Source organism: Coregonus lavaretus (assembly GCF_964263955.1).
Source record: "Coregonus lavaretus genome assembly, chromosome: 31".
Lineage (NCBI taxonomy): Eukaryota > Metazoa > Chordata > Actinopteri > Salmoniformes > Salmonidae > Coregonus > Coregonus lavaretus.
Window position 1 is genome coordinate 9,108,597 of NC_140018.1, and position 24,784 is coordinate 9,133,380.

A 24,784-nucleotide genomic window follows, 5' to 3' on the forward strand; every position below is an offset into this window, starting at 1 on the left:
TTTATCTGGAAAAGAATGGCAGGATCATTATTTTAGAATGTCAGCGGAAGAAAAAGTAATGGGATGGTGTTCTTTGAGAATGTCTGGATGGAAAGAAAGAATGGTGCCTGATTACTGCAAAGAATGAATGGCACACATATCATTGTGTTTGTTTTTCTATCAGACCAGGTTAAATACCTGTGACAGTCTGGACTAACAGTGACAGGAATCTCTAAACGGAATCAGCAAAGTCATTCATCAGGCTTGAATTGAACAAGGGAGAATTTTCTAGCGCAGCTAATTCTATTCTACACACCACCTCAACCCGACTGTAGCTAAAAATGGCTGTAATATATCAAAAATCACCTAAATCCAATGAATTATGTGATATTTAGGGCAACGTAATAATGTTGAACACTATGTGTGGATTTATACAGTGGGAAAAAAAAGTATTTAGTCAGCCACCAATTGTGCAAGTTCTCCCACTTACAAAGATGAGAGAGGCCTGTAATTTTCATCATAGGTACATGTCAACTATGACAGACAAATTGAGAAAAAAAAATCCAGAAAATCATATTGTAGGATTTTTAATGAATGTATTTGCAAATTATGGTGGAAAATAAGTATTTGGTCACCTACAAACAAGCAAGATATCTGGCTCTCACAGACCTGTAACTTCTTCTTTAAGAGGCTCCTCTGTCCTCCACTCGTTACCTGTATTAATGGCACGTGTTTGAACTTGTTATCAGTATAAAAGACACCTGTCCACAACCTCAAACAGTCACACTCCAAACTCCACTATGGCCAAGACCAAAGAGCTGTCAAAGGACACCAGAAACAAAATTGTAGACCTGCACCAGGCTGGGAAGACTGAATCTGCAATAGGTAAGCAGCTTGGTTTGAAGAAATCAACTGTGGGAGCAATTATTAGGAAATGGAAGACATACAAGACCACTGATAATCTCCCTCGATCTGGGGCTCCACGCAAGATCTCACCCCGTGGGGTCAAAATGATCACAAGAACGGTGAGCAAAAATCCCAGAACCTCACGGGGGGACCTAGTGAATGACCTGCAGAGAGCTGGGACCAAAGTAACAAAGCCTACCATCAGTAACACACTAGGCCACCAGGGACTCAAATCCTGCAGTGCCAGACGTGTCCCCCTGCTTAAGCCAGTACATGTCCAGGCCCGTCTGAAGTTTGCTAGAGTGCATTTGGATGATCCAGAAGAGGATTGGGAGAATGTCATATGGTCAGATGAAACCAAAATATAACTTTTTGGTAAAAACTCAACTCGTCGTGTTTGGAGGACAAAGAATGCTGAGTTGCATCCAAAGAACACCATACCTACCGTGAAGCATGGGGGTGGAAACATCATGCTTTGGGGCTGTTTTTCTGCAAAGGGACCAGGACGACTGATCCGTGTAAAGGAAAGAATGAATGGGGCCATGTATCGTGAGATTTTGAGTGAAAACCTCCTTCCATCAGCAAGGGCATTGAAGATGAAACGTGGCTGGGTCTTTCAGCATGACAATGATCCCAAACACACCGCCCGGGCAACGAAGGAGTGGCTTCGTAAGAAGCATTTCAAGGTCCTGGAGTGGCCTAGCCAGTCTCCAGATCTCAACCCCATAGAAAATATTTGGAGGGAGTTGAAAGTCTGTGTTGCCCAGCGACAGCCCCAAAACATCACTGCTCTAGAGGAGATCTGCATGGAGGAATGGGCCAAAATACCAGCAACAGTGTGTGAAAACCTTGTGAAGACTTACAGAAAACATTTGACCTGTGTCATTGCCAACAAAGGGTATATAACAAAGTATTGAGAAACTTTTGTTATTGACCAAATACTTATTTTCCACCATAATTTGCAAATAAATTCATTAAAAATTCTACAATGTGATTTTCTGGAAATTTGTATACAGTGGGGAAAAATACAGTATACAGGTATACAGTGGGGGAAAAAAGTATTTAGTCAGCCACCAATTGTGTACCTATGATGAAAATTACAGGCCTCTCATCTTTTTAAGTGGGAGAACTTGCACAATTGGTGGCTGACTAAATACTTTTTTTCCCCACTGTATACCATGTCTATATTTAGCTGCACCAGGGACAATAAAACACAGATGATCCAAGAATATTCCTGGATAGCTTTGATGATTGTTTTATTTTTTTACCCAACACATTTGATACATTGATAGAGCTTCCATACACTAGGGAGTAACCTACCTCCCCTTAGCTGGCTGCTACACCAAAGCATACTGTATCATTAAAACAACATGGTTGTCTGGAAATAAAGTATATACCATCACTTCTGCTCTGCCTAAGTATCTACAATCACTCAACAACACACATGCACCAGGTCAGACCACTGGAGATTGGACTAGCAAATGAGTCTGTATCCAACAGCAATCCCTTGAGATTGTTAGGCTAAGTGTCCCGAGTTGTTTGTTTTATTGTGATCTGATGCCATAACTGTGACTTTGTATCTACTTTCCATATCGACCCACTTTGCTTAGCCTTAGCCCTATCTCCACAGCCTGCAGCTGTTTGCACCCCAGCCTCTGTATCAGCCCAGCTCACACTGCTTCACATACACTAACACACACACACAAACACACAGCGCTTCACACTGCTTCTAATTCAGACAGATTAGTTCATTAAGCACCCAGCATTAGCATAAAGAGCAAAATGCCAACCGATTCAATGCTACAATGTGACTTTTACCATTTAGAAAATCTGGCCCTTCTCACTAGTCACCAATGCTCTCAGTGAATCACAAAAGGTCCTGAGTGGAGAAAGCAGATCTGAATTCTGGAGATTTTATTGTCAATGTGTAATGGTTGTGTAATTCTTAGTAAGCTAGATTCATGTAAAAGGAGGAAAGCGCTCAAATTCATGCTCGTATTAAACAATGAGAGATTATATGATACCATCGGAACGGCAATATCAATGAATTAGGTGCATCCTTTTGCAAACAAACGAGCAGCACTTTAAAGGGTAAATTCCATTATTTCTGATTGAATTATCACAGATATTATGAAAAGTACTCTTGAGAAGATAATAAATTGCAGATGATGATTTAATTACATGCAGCATTTTTACTTTGTCTCTGCTAAGGGGAAAACAACCGCAGAAAAATAATAATAAGTATTATTCATCCAACACCGACCGAATAAAAACACAAAGAGTTCAGAAAGAAAAATCATTTAATTTAATTTCATGGTTTAGAGGTAAAAACCCAATGCATGACAAACTAGACAATCACAATCACATTGCATCACCAAAAACAATGAATAAAGATTGCGAGCTAGCCACAGAACAGAACTGAATAACAATGGTGTGACATCACCAATAGAATACCTAGCCTAGTGCAAGGCGAGGCCTCAGATTGCCTGATAAATGAACTGGATGTCAGCCTCTCTGGTCTATGGAGTGCAGTAGATAGATGCTCTTTGTCCTTGGAGATTACGTCAGCGTACAACGGCCTATTCCCCTGAGACGTAGAGTCTACACTTACTATCACCTGCGCCTTGGCTCGCACTGACGAGTGGGGCAAAACAACCCTGATGTCAAGTCAAGTCCCATACTCTTTCATTGTACTGAGGTAGCAGCATGAGCCAACAAACACTCCGTCTTGACACAGAGCGCTTCTTGATATCTCAGAATGAGACAGTTATTTACACTGAACAAAAATATGAATGCAACATGTAAAGAGTTGGTCCCATGTTTCATGAGCTGAAACAAAAGATCCCAGAAATGTTCCATAAGCACAGAAAGCTCATTTCTCTCAAGTTTTATGCACAAATTTGTTTACATCCCTGTTAGTGAGCATTTCTCCTTTGCCAAGATAATCCATCCACCTGACAGGTGTGGCATATCAAGAAGCTGATTAAACAGTATGATCATTACACAGGTGTACCTTGTGCTGGGGACAATAAAAGGCCACTCTAAAATGTACAGTTTTGTCACACAACACAATGCCACAGATGTCTCAAGTTTTGAGGGAGCGTGCAATTGGCATACTGACTGCAGGAATGTCCATCAGAGCTGTTGCCAGAGAATGTAATGTTAATTTCTCTACCATATCGCCTCCAACGTCGCTTTAAAGAATTTGGCAGTACGTCCCAACCGGCCTTACAACCGCAGACCACATGTAACCACGCCAGCCCAGGACCTCCACATCCGGCTTCTTCACCTGCTTCTTCACCTGCTGGTCTCAGACGACCCGTCTGAGACCAGCCACCCAGACAGCTGATGAAACTGTGGGTTTGCACAACCGAAGAATTTCTGCACAAACTGTCAGAAACCGTCTTAGGGAAGCTTATCTGTGTGCTTGTCGTCCTCACCAGGGTCTTGAACTGACTGCAGTTCGGCATCCTAACCGACTTCAGTGGGCAAATGCTCACCTTCGATGGCCACTGGCATGCTGGAGAAGTGTGCTCTTCACGGATGAATCCCGGTTTCAACTGTACCGGGCAGATGGCAGACAGCGTGTATGGCGTTGTGTGGGCGAGCGGTTTGCTGATGTCAACGTTGTGAACAGAGTGCCCCATGGTGGCGGTGGGGTAATGGTATGGGCAGGCATAAGCTACGGACAACGAACTGAATTGCATTTTATTGATTGCAATTTGAATGCACAGAGATACCGTGATGGCCCATTGTCGTGCCATTCATCCGCCGCCATCACCTCATGTTTCAGCATGATAATTCACGGTATCATGTCGCAAGGATCTGTAAACAATTCCTGGAAACTGAAAATGTCCCAGTTCTTCCATGGCCTGTATACTGAACAGACATGTCACCCATTGAGCATGTTTTGGAAGCTCTGGATCGACGTGTACGACAGTGTGTTCCAGTTCCTGCCAATATACATCAATGGTGGTCACACCAGATACTGACTGGTTTTCTGATCCACGCCAATACTTTTTTTTAAGGTATCTGTGACTAACAGATGCGTAACTGTATTCCCAGTCATGTAAAATCCATTTATTAGGGCCTAATGAATTTATTTCAATTGACTGATTTCCTTATATGAACTGTAACTCATTAAAATCTTTGAAATTGTTGCATGTTGCATTTATATTTTTGTTCAGTGTACATAATATGAATTAATTACTGTAATATATTCTATTTAATGCTGACCCAAGTGGTTCTTAGTCTCAACGGACAAGGCTTCAGTGAAGGCCAAGGTAGCGATCAAAGGACCATCACCAGGCCCCTTGCCATTTTTATGTCATGGACACATTTGCAGTTCTGACAAGCTCATACTGATTGCCTTCCCCCAAAAACAACTCTATCATGTTCTTCTTGTGGTTCTTAGAACAACTGAAGAAGACATTCCACTTACGCTATTTCCGGAACTTTCATGTCATGGAATGAGATTGTACTCTAATGACAAATCATCAAAAGGAACAGATATCAACTCTAGGCACACCTTCTGAGTACCCAAAGTAGTGGAGGCAGTGTGGAGAACTGTGCTCTCGTGATGAGTAACCATGGCTATGCTTTAGCTCAGTGGGCTATCAATCTGGCCGGCCATGGTATAGTCCTAGTAAAGGCTGAGGGGGAGGGGGGGGGGGGGGGTTGATCTTCTGGCTACATGTATGGTACATCTTCGGATTTCTCCCTTGATGTATGTTATAGCGGTGGGCACTGGGACGTCTCCCTTGATGTATGTTATAGCGGTGGGCACTGGGACGTCTCCCTTGATGTATGTTATAGCGGTGGGCACTGGGACGTCTCCCTTGATGTATGTTATAGCGGTGGGCACTGGTACGTCTCCCTTGCTGTATGCTATGAACACACACACAGGACCATTCTATGAACACACACAGGACCTTGCTATAAACACACACACACACACACACAGGACTATGCTATGAACACAAACACACAGGACCATTCTATGGACACACACAAGACCATGCTATGAACACACACACACACACACACAGGACCATGCTATGAACACAAACAGGACCATGCTATGAACACACACAGGACCATGCTATGAACACACACAGGACCATGCTATGAACACACACAGGACCATGCTATGAACACACACAGGACCATGCTATGAACACAAACAGGACCATGCTATGAACACACACAGGACCATGCTATGAACACACACAGGACCATGCTATGAACACACACAGGACCATGCTATGAACACACACACACACAGGACCATGCTATGAACACAAACAGGACCATGCTATGAACACACACAGGACCATGCTATGAACACACACAGGACCATGCTATGAACACACACAGGACCATGCTATGAACACACACAGGACCATGCTATGAACACACACAGGACCATGCTATGAACACACACAGGACCATGCTATGATCCCACACAGGACCATGCTATGAACACACACAGGACCATGCTATGAACACACACACACACACACACACACAGGATCATGCTATGAACATACAAAGGTAGTAGCCTAGCAGTGTAAGACAAGATAAGATGATCATTCTCCTGAACCAGCATTGCAGCAACCAGTGAACACGTTGACAGTGATAGTCAAAGCACATCTCCAGAAGAAGCTGTGATGTTGTTAGCATAGAGTTACCCATAAGACAAACATCTGGGGATGGATGGTGCTGTATTGTCGAAGCAAGCCGTAGTGCTGTCACTCTCAATGAAGTATGGGCCTCAAGACAGCAGCAGCACCATACAGATCGGTCCCATGTGAGCAATGATGAGCATGTATCATCCACTACCTGGCTACTCCACTCTGAGAGGTGTGACACTTTAAAAGGTCTTCCATTCACAGGAGCGGAGTGCAGACTGCTCCAAGAGTTGCACCTGTATGCCCCAGTCTCATGTTTTGCATAGCTCTCGAACACAACACCGTTGCCAAGAGCCGTAGGCGGCGGACTAGGCTATACGCTGATGATGAAACTGTCTGTATCGCTACCCTACAGGTCCATTTCAGAGCAGCAGCGTCATCAGACAATGAGTGAATGGATGTTAAATGCAATGTAAAGGTGAATGGAGGGAGGAGGAGAAGAGCTGGGGCGGCAGGTAGCCTAGCGGTTAAGATCGTTGGGCCAGTAACCGAAAGGTCGCTAGTTTGAATCCCTGACTAGGTGAAAAATCTGTCGATGTGCCCTTGAGCAAGACACTTAACCCTTATTGCTCCTGTAAGTCTTCTAAATGACAAAAAATGTAAATGTAATGATGTGAAGGAGAAGAGATGATGTGGAAGAAGAAAAAAAACAAACACATCTAACAAAGCGTATTAGCCAATGCTTTTACTTGACAATGACTTTACTCCAGCTTATCAAATAATTCCCTGAATCTACTGCTGAAGTCGTGTTAGTGATTACAAAATACCCACATAGTGCTACTCGGTCACAAAGAGGTCTGTCTGCAGTGCATTGCAGAGAGAAGCATGTTGTCATCCGCTCAGTACACTGAGATAGGACCAAATAGATACATACAGTACATGTTTCTAAGGATCTGGAGCAGCCTCTTTGTACATTTTAGTCATTTAGCAGACACTCTTATCCAGAGAGACTTACATGAGCAATTAGGGTTAAGTGCCTTGCTCAAGGGCAGATTTTTCACCTAGTCGGCTCAGGGATTCAAACCAGCGACCTTTTGGTTACTGGCCGAACTCCACTAACCAAAGCATAGTCATCAGCGGATTCTCGAATATGAACTAGCAGTCCTCCTCTCTCTGTACATTGGCCAGGCACATTATGTAACAGCATGTCCCTTTTCCATCATTTTCCAATAGAGAATGACCTTGAGAGACAAAATCCAGCCAAGTACAATACCCACACATACATTAATAAATGCTCAGATCTATAAATACAAGCACTATCGATGACATGTTTCATATGCACTGCAGATCTTGCAATCATGATTTCTTAGCACTACCACAAACAAGAGCATGGTTTTAAGAAAATATATCAGTCTCTGATGAAACGACATATGATATAAACATGTTGAACAAACAAATCTACATTTAAAAGTCAGTTTTCAGTTTCTATCATCATTTCACCATGGCACACATGCATTTCTTTCTAAACTAGCATCATCGGGAAAATCTAATGGTTCCATGCGTGCAGCCCAGCCCAGCCAGCGCGAGCGCATACAGACGTGCCAAGGAGCGTGGCAGCATCCCCTAAGCACCACATCAGAACCACAACAGAGGAAAGAAAGCTCAGTGGAAAATGCCACATTACATCTGCATTTTAAAATGTAATATATTGCATTTGGCAAATTAATGAAAACAACACCACACACTAACTGGATACTACTAACTGGTTACTATTGACATGTAGCCTTTTTCTAGTTGGACTCTTGATACTTTTGTTTTTGAAAAATCAACCAGTGAAGTAGGCTAAACCACTCCTGCCCCATTCAGTACCAGGCTATTTGTTTGGGAGACAAAGAGCCATAACTGACATGATTGTTTTCTGTAGTCTCTTAATAAACAGCCTACATTATGAAATTATATGATTTGCAGTCCTGCTGTTGATCCATTATGATATAGCCTCTTCAGAAGATTGGGACATGCTTCCCCAATTTAAAATTACATCTAGCCTAACCTTCTACTTATTGAATACAACTGTATTAGTCTGCAGTATAATGTATCTTGCAATGAATGACTTATAATGATTATCTTTACAAATCATAATTGAAAAGTGGGAGGGTTCCCTTTGCATTTTACTGTAATCCACAATAAATAAAACATATTTACCTTGCAAGAGTGCGAAGTTAATTGGTCTTTGCTCTCTTCTTCAGAGTGGGTTATGTGCGGACAGAGACTATTACTCAAACGTTTTGTCGAGCCCTGTAGTGAGGTTTTCTTGGGAAGAAATTAGCCTCGTCGATGCAGTTCCGAGGATTCTGCAAGTAAGTAGGACCGTCCACACACACACACGCTCGCCGAGGATACAATGAAGCGCAGCGTCAGACCATGTGTATCACGACTCTCTCTCTCTCTCTCTCTCTCTCGCTCTCACTCTCTCTCTCTCTCTCTCTCTCTCTCTCGCTCTCACTCTCTCTCTCTCTCTCTCTCTCTCTCTCTCTCTCGCTCTCACTCTCTCTCTCTCTCTCTCTCTCTCTCTCTCTCGCTCTCACTCTCTCTCTCCCTGTCTCCCTCACACAGAGTGGTTGATGCCAGGCATGCAATGGACCATTGTTTTGGTTGGATGCTTTTTGAGCTTGCGCAAGATGAGGAAGGAATACGCCTTCTGCTGCACCTATGTTATCTGTGAAGTAGAATGAGCAGGTGGATTTTGATGTGGATTAAATGTGCAGTCTCATGCGGGTCATTGTCAACAGAAAAAAGCTATGATAGGAATATAAAGTGCAAAATATATTAAAATCAAAGTACATTCCCCAGATCCTGTTGGTAGGCGTAGGCCTACTGCATGCAATCAATCTGCTATCAAATCAGTCCTGCTTTCAAAAGGAACAAGTGCATTTGAACAGTCTAAAATGAACGACTGATAATGTAACTAAGCATCTCTTTAGGCAAATTTTTTTTAAAGGCTGCTACTACCAAATATTTGGCTGATTATCGATTCTTACAGCATATCTGGCGCGAAGGGTTTCCTTACCTTCATTCACTCACTCACGCACGCGCTAGTGGCATTTCGCGCCAAACAGCAAAACAGCTCGTCTTGGCAGCAGCATCAACTCCACACAGATCACAGCGTCCAGTTTCCATGAAAACAATGATTGACTAGCTAGCTAACGTTAGCAAGGTATGTTGTCTTCAATCTGTAAAACGTTTCTCTGGTAAGTCATCAAATAAGTGTCTGGTTGTAAAAACGTATGTTATTGTAGGTAGCTACTTGTATTTTACAAACTAGACACATTTACAACATTATGAGCTAGCTAGTTTGGTTGGTAGGCTAACTATTATTTTCTCAAAATTCTCAGGGATGCCAAGAGTGACGTTATTATCAGAATCCATCTAAAACGGCTCATAATTTTATACATTTAGATTTTGACCCAATACAAAGCGGTGCCTTTTGTTGTGCACCTCAATAAAACGATGTGGTTGTGGTGGCAGCCTATTCAAATGCTTTTTAATTCAATTCAGAAGGTAGCAATGGAAATTAGTGATGGGCATTCTGAGTCTTTTCGGTGAGCCGGCTCCTTTGGCTCCTAAACGGCTCTTCGTTGAAAATGCTTAAAATCGAACTAGAACCATTAAAAAAATAGCAAATCTCCGATGTAAATACCAAAAGATGGCTACCATTATGTCAGTTCATGAAATGCGCCGTTTAAATAATTTTTTACTTGGCCAAATTATTAGATGGTATGCAAAAAAATTAGCTTGGACCAGATTGACACGCTTTCCCCAGTATTTATTGTTTCTGAAGTGAGGATTAACCTTTAGAGAATTATTTTGTAACTTATCTACAGAAAAACGTTGTTTTGAGGTCAAAAAGTAGTAGCAGTATGCAAATCAGGCAGCCAAATGAACGTCTCTTTCACCGATGCGATTCGGTTCCCGACATTCACCAAAAAGATCCGTTCAAAAAGAGCCGTTTGTTCGCGAAAGACTCATCACTAATGGAAATCAGATACATTGGTTACATAGTCAAACCGTTTCTCACCTGCTGTAATGTTATGTAAACATATATTATGTATATGAACCGTTTGTTTATTCAGTGCTACAGTATTAAAATCTACTAACTGAAGATTATGTATTTTGCTTTGAAGGTTTATGGTGAAGTACCTTTCATCTGTTGAGATTTGGTTTCACTGAAAGGTGAGTCACAGGAATCAACAACTGCTTTGATGGATTTTCAGGGTGCATAGCTCCATTTTCAGCATGTGGTTGTAAATGCTGAAAGAAGTATACAGTTGCTATCAAAGCATACAGTAATGTTGTATTCCATTTAGCTGGCCAAATGTATTGCACTTGCTGTAAGCCTATATGTAATTTATCAACCATATTGAAATAAGAAGCTACAAAAGATTTCCTTTGCTTTTAAATCTATAATCATTAACTCGTCAGTCTATCAGTGTGTTTCTCATATGAATTTAATCTTTGATATGCCAAACACACTTTATAAACAACATATCTTACTCAATGTGTATTCTTAGGAATAAAAACATAGGTTGACAGTAAATCTGTCTTTGTTTTAGGTTTAGTGGATAAAAAAAGGAATGGATAAACACACACAAGATGGCTGGTTTCCCATTGAGGAAGATACTGCTCCATTGTCTCCTAAACGACCAAGGACAGATTGCACAATAACAAACAAACACAGTTGCAAAACCCATTTCGAATTCCCGGAACCGTTGAGTTTCCGGAACAACGACGGTATCGCATCACTGCAGAATAGGCCTATTTTTCAGGAGGACAAAACATATAGAGTTGAATCTGACCATGAATATCTCAAATTCACAGTGACAGGATTTTATTGTGAAGAAATGGGAAAAGAGGAGAGTACAGCTCTCAGAGATAATCAGACAAGCGCAGGGTCATGTGTAATCAGTCCTCACAGTACAGAGAGAGACTCTCAAGGTCTATGTCAAGGGGTAGATGAGCAACATGATCCACTTAGTGAAACAGGCACCTCTTCTTACAGCTTTCACTATAGAAATGAAGCAGGGTGTGCGTCAGCAAAGTCTCACACTTCTGATGACACAACAACTGATACATCCTCAAGTTATGATTTCAATCAGCCTGGGAAATCACTCGAATGCACTCTCACCGGTACTAGTCCCTCAGCAGATGAAGAAGCAATGACTGAACAAAATGGTGACAGCCGCATCCCAGTAACCGACCACAGCTCAAGTATGAGTGACGGCACTGAAGAACCTGATTACACCTGTGAAAGCCTGGCTCTGAATTCAGCCATTTACAGCATGGGCTTCATCAAAGGATCTACTGAAGGTGAAAATAATCATCAGATTCAGAATGAGGATAAATATGGATTCAATCAAAGTATCTGCAATGAGAAAGAGGCCAGGCGTTACCCTTTACCCAGTGATTACAGAGAGGACTGCGAGTCATCTGGCTCTCGTGCTGAAATGGACCCTTTTGGGAACTTTACAGGAGTGAAAAAACACGAGGGAAATGAAGCCAGATTGCAGAATGATGTGAGAGAAAATGCAGATGTCTGCAATAGAGAAGCAAAAGCCCAAGTTAACAAGGAGGACTTCATGCATAATGACAGCTCTGCCGCAGCTGAGACAGTAGTTGAATATGTAGATGGCTCCGTTGTCACTTGTTATACGGTATTAGACAGTCATGTACTGAGTGATGGGGCTGAGATCAAGATGGTTCTTAAGCATGATGATCTCCGTGAAGCAACGTGGGGGCACGCTGTTGGCACGGTGACAGCTGAAACTTTGTGTGAACTGGGTGTTGATCACAGCACAACTCAGAAACTGTCGGTTTCAACAGGCCTCTGTCAAAAGCCAGCTGATGTTAATCGCAACAAGATAGCAAGTGTAACCGAACATGCAGTTTGCTGTGACATCGACAGAGTGACTCTAGAAACTATGTCTCCTCTCCACCCACCACATCCAGAATATACGACGTCTCCTCTCTACCCAGCACAACCAGAAGATACTACGTCTCCTCTCCACCCACCACAACCAGAAGATACCACGTCTCCTCTCCACCCACAACCAAAAGATACCACGTCTCCTCTCCACCCACAACCAAAAGATACCACATCTCCTCTCCACCCACAACCAGAAGATACCACGTCTCCTCTACACCCACAACCAGAAGATACCACGTCTCCTCTCCACCCACCACAACCAAAAGATACCACGTCTCCTCTCCACCCACCACAACCAGAAGATACTACGTCTCCTCTCCACCCACAACCAAAAGATACCACATCTCCTCTCCACCCACCACAACCAGAAGATACTACGTCTCCTCTCCACCCACAACCAGAAGATACTACGTCTCCTCTCCACTCACCACAACCAGAAGATACCACGTCTCCTCTACACCCACAACCAGAAGATACCACGTCTCCTCTCCACCCACAACCAAAAGATACTACGTCTCCTCTCCACCCACCACAACCAGAAGATACTACGTCTCCTCTCCACCCACCACAACCAGAAGATACCACGTCTCCTCTCCACCCACAACCAAAAGATACCACGTCTCCTCTCCACCCACCACAACCAGAAGATACCACGTCTCCTCTCCACCCACAACCAAAAGATACCACATCTCCTCTCCACCCACCACAAACAGAAGATACCACGTCTCCTCTCCACCCACAACCAAAAGATACCACGTCTCCTCTCCACCCACCACAACCAGAAGATACTATGTCTCCTCTCCACCCACAACCAAAAGATACCACGTCTCCTCTCCACACACCACAGCCAGAAGATACCACGTCTCCTCTCCACCCACTACAACCAGAAGATACCACGTCTCCTCTCCACCCAACACAACCAGAGAATACCAGGTTTCCTCTCCACCCACCACAACAAGAAGATTTCCTCCTGAGGACTGCTGAATACGTCATGAATGCTACTTTGGAGCTCTCTTGTCATTTTGATGCTCAAAATGGAACCCAACTCAAAGGTGAATATGAGGACACCTGTCAGTTATCGGTGGAACAGTGCAGCTGCACAACAGAGGAACATGACTCAAGCAGCCAGGGGATCCATCATTGGGAGCCACTTCTCAGCAGCACTCCTGTCCATGAAGAGAGTTATGATGCTGAAGAGGGAAGCAAAGTAAGTTCTGACACAGCAAAACACCTTTGTGAGGAATGGGACCCAGCTGGCCAGGTTTCTACCATTAAAGACTTTCCAAAGACACATGAAACTGTTAGTTTGCCATCTGAGTGTGCAGTTCTGAATGGGATAATGGAGGAAAACGGTGACAGTGTTACAGAAACTGACCTGCATGTCAAGTCAGTGAACAAGGAACTTGGAATGATAACTCGCTGTGACATTCTAAGCACAGGGGTCATAGGTGCAATGACTGGTGAGTGGATCAACAACTGGGCCGAAGGAGAACTCTGCAAAATTGCAGACATACCAATACTCCACCTTCCTGTAGAAGCTACACCTGGAACTGTTCTCTTGCAGGCTGCCAAGGAGGGTCCAGCAGTTGATCACACCGACGGAACCAAAGCACTACTCAAGATTGAAAACAATAATGTGGTCCCTTTCACCTCAGTACCCAACGATGCTGTCGTCCCAGGATCAGATTCTAACCCAGAGGATGACACAGTACGGGACCGAGAGGAGGACCAATCAGCCTCAGTCATGCCATCTGTGGCACACATCCTCTCTGACTGTGTGCCAGTTGGGTTTGACACGTTTGAAAAGATCCAGCTCTCTCCCCTTGACAGCAATGGCCTGGAGCACAGCCCTCTCCTCAGCAGCTCACCCAGTCAAACATTTAAAACTGAGTTCCAACACCACGGTGCTGGTGGCACTATGCACTCAGGAGTGAGTGATGAAGAGGACATAGCAGAGGAAGAAGAGGACCAGTGCCAAGAGGAAGCTGAGAGGGGCTTTTTCCACTGTGAAAACACCAGGTTTAATGAAGTCCCTATCCCCGACTTTATCTCACCCCAAATCTCTCCATCATTGAGTCCGGAAATGCCTTGCCAGACTTCTACTCTTCTCTGTGGAACTTCTCAGTGTGATTCTCCCCCTCAGGCAAAACTCCCCTATCTCACCTCTGACAAAAACATCCATCCGGTCTCTGAAAGCCACGACTTCCCAGAGTTTGAAATAAAGGAGAGGTTCGACATGGTCATGGAAGAGCTCAGTTTGTATTTCGAGATCAGTGACGAGGCAGGTTATCAATCATCCGAAAGAGCAACGTCTGAACTGTGCAGCGTCAGGGATCCTGGAGCTGAGAAGGACAACACTGATTTAATGACGTGAGTGTTTCTATTGTTTTTATTATTGTTACTGTATGATTAACTCATTTCCCCTTGGGGATTAAAGGGATAGTGAACTCCAGGAGACCATTTTTATGTCTCTGCATCCAGTATGAAGAAAGTTAGAGGTAGTTTCGCGAGCCAATTCTAACTAGCGTTAGCGCAATAACCGGAAGTCTTTGGGATCAGCTAGCTTTGCGCTAAGCTAGCTAGCGTTGGCACGTTAAACGACCTCCAACTTCCTTCATATCCCGAACTATCCCTTTAATAAAGTATTATCGCTCTCATCTACTAGATGGAGCAGTAGTGACCGTCCAAGCAGCCAGGATGCAGTGGAAGAGGAACCACGTGGAAGCACATCAATGAGAGATGATGACCACGGTCTGAAAACATATCAAGCAGAACCAGAAACTACATGTACCACTGGGGGCCTTGACTGTGAGCAGGAGGTGCCTCTTGAATGCAGCCATCACGGCACAGAGGGAGAGGACTCCATGTACTCTTCAGTCAAGCACAAAGGTTGGTGTGATTTGACATTTAACAAAAGGCCTTGGTCTGAAACTTCACTCTCTAGATAAATGTCTTGCATAAAGACGTCTCCGAAGCAAGAATGTTAACTGAGTACTTATGATTGTAATTGTAATTTTTATTGCGTCAATCAGACACCTATCGGACGTTTTTTTTCTTCTTGTGTTGTCAATTTGCAGACTATCAATACACGTTCCAAAATGACATACAACTATGGCAATAAAACACAGCCATTATATTTTTTTTGTGGGGACAGTGAAAGCTTATCAAAACACGAACAGAGTAATCCTGCCTTAACATGACGGTAATATTATTGGATTGTGTCGACAGATCACCCCAGGGGGCAAGGAGCAGACGAGAAATGCAAGCTGTGGTCTCCTGCGTTCATGTTTCTCCCATGCATGGACCAGTTAAACCAAAGTAGGTTACACATCCCCACTCTGAGCTGAGTATTTTGTTAAAAATCAGCAGGTTGTAAAATATTTTAGTTGAAGTAAGGCGTTTCAGTAATTTGAGTTATTTATTTACTCACTGAGGCCTTTTACTGCTCTTGGAGCATGATGCTATTGACAGCAGCTCTCTAACATACAGTACCAGTCAAAAGTTTGGACACACCTACTCATTCAAAGATTTTTCTTTATTTTTACTATTTTCTACATTGTAGAATAATAGTGAAGAAATCACAACTATGAAATAACACATATGGAATCATGTAGTAACCAAAAAAGTGTTAAATTTACACTTTGCGTTGATGACAGCTTTACACACTCTTGGCATTCTCTCAACCAGCTTCATGAGGTAGTCACCTGGAATGCATTTCAATTAACATGTGTGCCTTCTTAAAAGTTAATTTGTGGAATTTCTTTCCTTCTTAATGCATTTGAGCCAATCAGTTGTGTTGTGACAAGGTAGGGGGGTATACAGAAGATAGCCCTATTTGGTAAAAGACCAAGTCCACACTTTTTTGGTTACTACATGATTCCATGTGTGTTATTTCATAGTTGTGATTTCTTCACTATTATTCTACAATGTAGAAAATAGTAAAAATAAAGAAAAATCTTTGAATGAGTAGGTGTGTCCAAACTTTTGACTGGTAGTGTATCTGGCTTGTTAATTGGAGTTAGGCCTAGATATTGTACACTACACTGCATGCAGCAGGTGGTAGCCTGTTCACACACATAAGTACAGTACAGTATAAGGTATTTATTCTTGTCTCCTTGCCTTCAGGAAAGCCTGAGCAGCCCAAGAGATTGGAGCCTCTGAAAACATGCACACGTCCCATCAGGGTTGGACTCTCCAAGAAGGCTAAGACTAAACAACTTCACCCCTACTCCAAGTGAGCACTTGATGAAATGTATTTATGCAGGATATGTTACCTTATTTTATTTAAACTTCATTTACACAGGGAAGTTCACATTGAGACCCAGGTCTCTTTTACAAGTGAGCCCTCAACACAGTAGTATAGTATTTCTGGGTTTAACTACAGCTCTATGCTATGCTATTGAAAGTATAAGAGATTATTTATTGCCTTACTTCAAATGAGAAAATGAGCCCTCACGTAATATATTTACAGTGCATTCGGAAAGTATTCAGACCCCTTGACCTTTTCCACATTTCTTTACGTTACAGGCTTATTCTAAAAACAAAAACAAAAAATCTTATTTTTTTTCTCATCAATCTACACACAATACTCCATAATGATAAAGCAAAAACAGGTTTTTAGAAATTTTAGCAAATGTATAAAAACAACAACTGAAATATCACATTTACATAAGTATTCAGACCCTTTACTCAGTACTTTGTTGAAGCATCTTTGGCAGCGATTACAGCCTTGAGTCTTCTTGGGTATGACGCTACAAGCTTGGCACACCTGTATTTGGGAATTTCTCCCATTCTTCTCTGCAGATCCTCTCAAGCTCTGTCAGGTTGGATGGGGAGCATCGCTGCACAGCTATTGTCAGGTCTCTCCAGTGATGTTCGATCGGGTTCAAGTCCGGGCTCTGGCTGGGCCAACTTTTCCCGAAGCCACTCCTGTGTTGTCTTGGCTGTGTGCTTAGGGTCGTTGTCCTGTTGGAAGGTGAACCTTCGCCCCAGTCTGAGGTCCTGAGCGCTCTGGAGCAGGTTTTCATCAAGGATCTCTCTGTACTTTGCTCCATTCATCTTTGCCTCGATCCTGACTAGTCTCCCAGTCCCTGCCGCTGAAAAACATCCCCACAGCATGATGCCACCACCATGCTTCACTGTAGGGATGGTGCCAGGTTTCCTCCAGACGTGACGCTTGGCATTCAGGCCAAATCCAATCCTGGTTTCATCAGACCAGAGAATCTTGTTTCTCATGGTCTGAGAGTCCTTTAGGTGCCTTTTGGCAAACTCTAAGCGGGCTGTCATGTGCCTTTTACTGAGGAGTGTCTTCCATCTGGCCACTCTACCATAAAGGCCTGATTGGTGGTGCTGCAGAGATGGTTGTCCTTCTGGAAGGTTCTCCCATCTCCACAGAGGAACTCTGGATCTCGGGTATTGTGTGTAGATTGATGAGGAACATTTTTTCTTTAATCCATTTTAGAATAAACGTTACAAAATGTGGAAAAAGTCAAGGGGTCTGAATACTTTCCGAATGCACTGTATGTAGTATTTTATGAGTAATATGTTACCGTTTGCTATTTATTTCAATTGTCAGAGTATTTATTGATGGAAGTTATGACCTTGCTACATTATTGTGGGAGGTTTGGAGTTATGTTGAGAGAACTTGTTCACCAGAGGATACATATGGTAGTTTGAAATAGACAGTACTTAATACAAATGAGATTGAGATACTTGATATAGCCCTAGGCTAAACTCTTCTCTCTTACATATTTATTATTATTAAATATTGACTTCTCATTCTGTTAACACTACCCTAAGAACAATTACATTATTTTGAAAACAAGCCAATCTCCAATCAATGTGTCAATTTGTCATTTTTGTATAATGCTCCACAGGCTCCACTAAAATCCTGATTTAGTCGATTTTCACTGCGTTAGTCTGGGACAGGTCCCCAGGTGATGAGGGTGGCAATGAAATATGTATTTGGGGATGATAATAGTCTAGTATAGCAAGAGAGACTGTGCATGGCGTTGCAAAATGAGGCTGGTATGGATTTAGCAACAAAGTTGAAATATTGAATCATGTTTAATCAGGGACAGACTAAACCGTCAGGGTACTGAAGACCCTATCGTCTTTTTAAATCAAATGACTTACCGATATGTATACGTGTGTGCATCAGTGAGATGTAGTTGGTTGATTACTTTGTCACCTTTGAGGTACTGTAGCTGGAGAGGTATCTGGTTGCATAATTTGTTCAGTATCAGTGTAAATGAATCTTCATGTGGATATAAGTATACTCTTTCACCAGACTCTCTCTCTCTCTCTCTGAAACTAACACATGATAATGACGGCTTTTCACATTCCTCCAATCCAAAGCACATATACAAGAAAAGTCTAATTCATCTGACAATCAATCTTTCAGTCCCACTCTCCATACAGAGACTCTGTGGGTTATTTAACTACTTGTGGTCAATTTACTATCTTAAAAGGATATTATATACAGTCTCTCTCTCTCTCTCTCTATATATATATATATATATATATATATATATATATATATATATATATATATATACAGTGGGGGAAAAAAGTATTTAGTCAGCCACCAATTTTCCCCCAGAAAATCACATTGTAGGATTTTTTATGAATTTATTTGCAAATTATGGTGGAAAATAAGTATTTGGTCACCTACAAACAAGCAAGATTTCTGGCTCTCACAGACCTGTAACTTCTTCTTTAAGAGGATCCTCTGTCCTCCACTCGTTACCTGTATTAATGGCACCTGTTTGAACTTGTTATCAGTATAAAAGACACCTGTCCACAACCTCAAACAGTCACACTCCAAACTCCACTATGGCCAAGACCAAAGAGCTGTCAAAGGACACCAGGAACAAAATTGTAGACCTGCACCAGGCTGGGAAGACTGAATCTGCAATAGGTAAGCAGCTTGGTTTGAAGAAATCAACTGTGGGAGCAATTATTAGGAAATGGAAGACATACAAGACCACTGATAATCTCCCTCGATCTGGGGCTCCACGCAAGATCTCACCCCGTGGGGTCAAAATGATCACAAGAACGGTGAGCAAAAATCCCAGAACCACACGGGGGGACCTAGTGAATGACCTGCAGAGAGCTGGGACCAAAGTAACAAAGCCTACCATCAGTAACACACTACGCCGCCAGGGACTCAAATCCTGCAGTGCCAGACGTGTCCCCCTGCTTAAGCCATTACATGTCCAGGCCCGTCTGAAGTTTGCTAGAGTGCATTTGGATGATCCAGAAGAGGATTGGGAGAATGTCATATGGTCAGATGAAACCAAAATATAACTTTTTGGTAAAAACTCAACTCGTCGTTTTTGGAGGACAAAGAATGCTGAGTTGCATCCAAAGAACACCATACCTACTGTGAAGCATGGGGGTGGAAACGTCATGCTTTGGGGCTGTTTTTCTGCAAAGGGACCAGGACGACTGATCCGTGTAAAGGAAAGAATGAATGGGGCCATGTATCGTGAGATTTTGAGTGAAAACCTCCTTCCATCAGCAAGGGCATTGAAGATGAAACGTGGCTGGGTCTTTCAGCATGACAATGATCCCAAACACACCGCCCGGGCAACGAAGGAGTGGCTTCGTAAGAAGCATTTCAAGGTCCTGGAGTGGCCTAGCCAGTCTCCAGATCTCAACGCCATAGAAAATCTTTGGAGGGAGTTGAAAGTACGTGTTGCCCAGCGACAGCCCCAAAACATCACTGCTCTAGAGGAGATCTGCATGGAGGAATGGGACAAAATACCAGCAACAGTGTGTGAAAACCTTGTGAAGACTTACAGAAAACGTTTGACCTGTGTCATTGCCAACAAAGGGTATATAACAAAGTATTGAGAAACTTTTGTTATTGACCAAATACTTATTTTCCACCATAATTTGCAAATAAATTCATTAAAAATCCTACAATGTGATTTTCTGGATTTTTTTTCCTCATTTTGTCTGTCATAGTTGACGTGTACCTATGATGACAATTACAGGCCTCTCTCATCTTTTTAAGTGGGAGAACTTGCACAATTGGTGGCTGACTAAATACATTTTTTCCCCACTGTACCCCTTGACTCTTTTCAGTACTCTGCCAGGTTTTCAGTTTTCTAATGCTTTTCTGATTACATTAATGGTCAGGTTTGTGCTTCGTTAAAGCCGTTGAATCTGATGCCTCTGATTGTGACATGAAAGAGATATGGTGTCTTGATTGCAACTAACTGGCAGAACTTCACGCAGTCCTACAGGTTACTGCAGGATTTCTTAAAACGCTACTAGCAGGAAATTACATGCACCTGCAGGCTAAACTAAGCTTGATTGCAACGAAAAACCCACAAGGATAAACCAGTAGATCAGTTGAGCTCTTGTTGTTACCGTGTCATGTGATTATGAAACCAGACAGCTGGTCTAGATTCTCTACTCCCGCCAGGAGCATCAGAAACCGTAAGGCTGATGAATGTAAAAATACTTATTAGAGTATAAGAATATAGAAGTAGTAGGCTTATATTTCATTCAAACGTTTCACCTTAAATGTCAAAATAATATAATATTTGGCATTCGAAATAACTTTACAGACTTCATTTTCAGTTGATAAAAAAATGTAGATGATATAACTCAAACACGATTAGTTACACATTTCAAATATGGACTGTCCGGGGATATTTTAACCCCAATCTTGATAAGAAATGACCATATCAGACAAGTTTCTTTTAAAAGCGGTTGTATTTAATTATTTAAAATAATAAGAGTTGGCTACAGCATCAACATTAGTTTTCCATTCATACAACGTGTCGGGTAAATTGCCATAGTAGATTTACTGTGGTAAACGAGGAAATACTTTATTTCAGTTGTATGGAATGATTGTCAAATAGATAAATCACCGTTAGTTTGCTCATAAAGTAGGATTAAGTTGTTTTCTGATGACAATACCAACCAGAGGGTGAAATAGTCTTGGAAAATGTTGGCTGCAATCAAGACTAAAAGATAATCTCGACATCCGCATTAGGGAGCGGGAAATCGCTGGCCAATGTTGGTTGCAATTGAGATCAGCTGTGCAGGTCATTTTAGCACGTATTGATGGTTTAACTAGAGGTCAGATGGCGATAATCTGGTGGCCTTCGATGGTTGCAATTGGCCCATTAAGGCGCTTGACGGGAGAGAAACACTTCAAAGCCTCACACAGAGACAGAACTTTTGAAGTTCTTAGAAAATTACTCCTCTCAATCCTTCACAGATGCTCCCCCATGTAATTCATTTACCGCAATTATGAGCTCCAATAATTATGTAACCCGGGATCCAAGATCTTAAATACTACTGACAATGAAAACTTGTTATTATGGGATGGGGGGGTTCCAAAAATGTGAGGATGAAACACACTTTGATTTGTTTGTTTTTATTAAAATGGACATGGAGTATTCAAGGCACCAGTAAACTGCAACATTCAGTTAGAGACCATATACCATATAACAGAGGCTAGAAGTGCTTTCTTATTATTCTTTTTTCTTAATTAATAACGTAGTGTTCATATAATATGCTTTTTTTAAATCAGCTAGTCTTCATAATCGCAGCCAAGTCATTAAAACTAAGAACTTCATCTTACATGTTCCATATTTTCACAGTTATGAATTTCAAGGCAATGCCGCCATTACATAAATATCATTTTACACTTGAAAGGGATCTATTTTCCCTTCATACCCAGCCCCCCTGCAGATAGATGTCAACTGTATCATAAAAATGTGACCAGAGATTTTTAATGAGTATAGAAAAGCCCAGCGAAGACTGATATAGCATATATCACAGCATGTTTCTCCAATGGAAGAAAAACTGTTACATCATCCACTTCATCTTTTTATTTATTTTAACCAGATAAACAGCTACAGTATCTATCACACACAAATCCAAACCATCAGGTACAGTTGAAGTCGGAAGTTTACATACACTTAGGTTGGAGTCATTAAAACTCGTTTTTCAACCACTCCACAAATATCTTGTTAACAAACTATAGTTTTGGCAAGTCGGTTAGGACATCTACTTTGTGCATGACACAAGTAATTTTTCCAACAATTGTTTACGGACAGATTATTTCACTTATAATTACCTTCAAACTCAGTGCCTCTTTGCTTGACATCATGGGAAAATCAAAAGAAATCAGCCAAGACCTCAGAATTTTTTTTTGTAGACCTCCACAAGTCTGGTTCATCCTTGGGAGCAATTTCCAAACGCCTGAAGGTACATAGTACAAACAATAGCACACAAGTATAAACACCATGGGACCATGCAGCCGTTATACCGCTCAGGAAGGAGATGCGTTCTGTCTCCTAGAGATGAACATACTTTGGTGCGAAAAGTGCAAATCAATCCCAGAACAACAGCAAAGGACCTTGTGAAGATGCTGGAGGAAACAGGTACAAAAGTATCTATATCCACAGTAAAACGAGTCCTATATCGACATAACCTGAAAGGCCGCTCAGCAAGGAAGAAGCCACTGCTCCAAAACCACCATAAAAAAAGCCAGACTACGGTTTGCAACTGCACATGGGGACAAATATCGTACTTTTTGGAGAAATGTCCTCTGGTCTGATGAAACAAAAATGGAACTGTTTGGCCATAATGACCATCATTATGTTTGGAAGAAAAAGGGGGACGCTTGCAAGCCAAAGAACACCATCCCAACCGTGAAGCACAGGGGTGGCAGCATCATGCTGTGGGGGTGCTTTGCTGCAGGAGGGACTGGTGCACTTCACAAAATAGATGGCATCATGAGGAAGGATAATTATGTGGATATATGGAAGCAACATCTCAAGACATCAGTCAGGAAGTTAAAGCTTGGTCGCAAATGGGTCTTCCAAATGGACAATGACCCCAAGCATACTTCCAAAGTTGTGGCAAAATGGCTTAAGGACAACAAAGTCAAGGTATTGGAGTGGCCATCACGAAGCCCTGACTTCAATCCTATAGAAAATGTGTGGGCAGAACTGAAAAGGCGTGTGCGAGCAAGGAGGCCTACAAACCTGACTCAGTTACACCAGCTCTGTCAGGAGGAATGGGCCAAAATTCACCCAACTTATTGTGTGAAGCTTGTTGAAGGCTACCCGAAACGTTTGACCCAAGTTAAACAATTTAAAGGCAATGCTACCAAATACTAATTGAGAGTATGTAAACTTCTGACCCACTGGGAATGTGATGAAAGAAATAAAAGCTGAAATAAATCATTCTGTCACGGATTCTGCCGAGGCTGCTCCTCCTCCTTGCTCGGGCAGGCTTCGGCGTTCGTCGTCCCCGGAGTACTAGCTACTGCCGATCGATGTTTCGGTGTTTGTCTTGTTCTGTCTTGAGTGGTTACACCTGTTGTCTATTATGTTTGATTGTAGTCCCTATATTTACCCATGTCTCTCGTTTGGTATTGTGTGTTATTGTTTTGTGTCTAGGCTGTATTCGGCATTGCTGTTTTGTCGTATGTGTATTTGTTTTCCTCCCTGGTTGGAGGTTTTGTTTTGTATGTTCTTTACTATTAGTAAAGTACATCTGCTAGTATCTCTGTGTCCTGCGCTTGACTTCACTCACCGCATACACGTCGCCCCTGACAGAATAACACACCATCATGGAGTCAGCAGGATCGGCGGTGCCAACGGGATCACTGGAGGAGCGCGTAATCCACCAAGCAGCCATGATCCAGGACCTGGGCACCGCCATGCAAGGGGTGATGGACACCTTGAGGCGATGGGAGAGAGGAGGTTTGCCCACACCTCCTCCAACGATACCACCACCATCAGCCATACCCATCATTCCATCTCCGGAGTCCAGTGGGATTCGGCTCTCGCTCCCGAGGGCTTATGATGGCAACGCGGCCGGGTGTCAGGGTTTCCTGCTCCAAGTAGAACTCTACCTGGCAACCATCCACCCGGCGCCCTCGGGATACGAGAGTGTTTCCGCCCTCATCTCCTGTCTGTCCGGCAAGGCACTGGAGTGGGCCAACGCCGAGTGGAGGGGAATAGACGCCACTACAGTCAGCTATGCAGAGTTCTCCCACCGCTTCAGGGCGGTTTTCGATCATCCCCCAGAGGGGGGTTTGTGCCCGTGTATTGATTACCGTGGTCTCAATCAGATTACCATTAAATACAGCTATCCTCTCCCTCTGATTGCGAGTATGACGGAGTCATTACACGGGGCGCGATTCTTCACAAAATTGGATCTCAGGAGCGCTTACAACCTGGTGCGCATTAGGGAGGGAGATGAATGGAAAACAGCATTTAGTACCACCTCGGGTCACTATGAGTATCTCGTA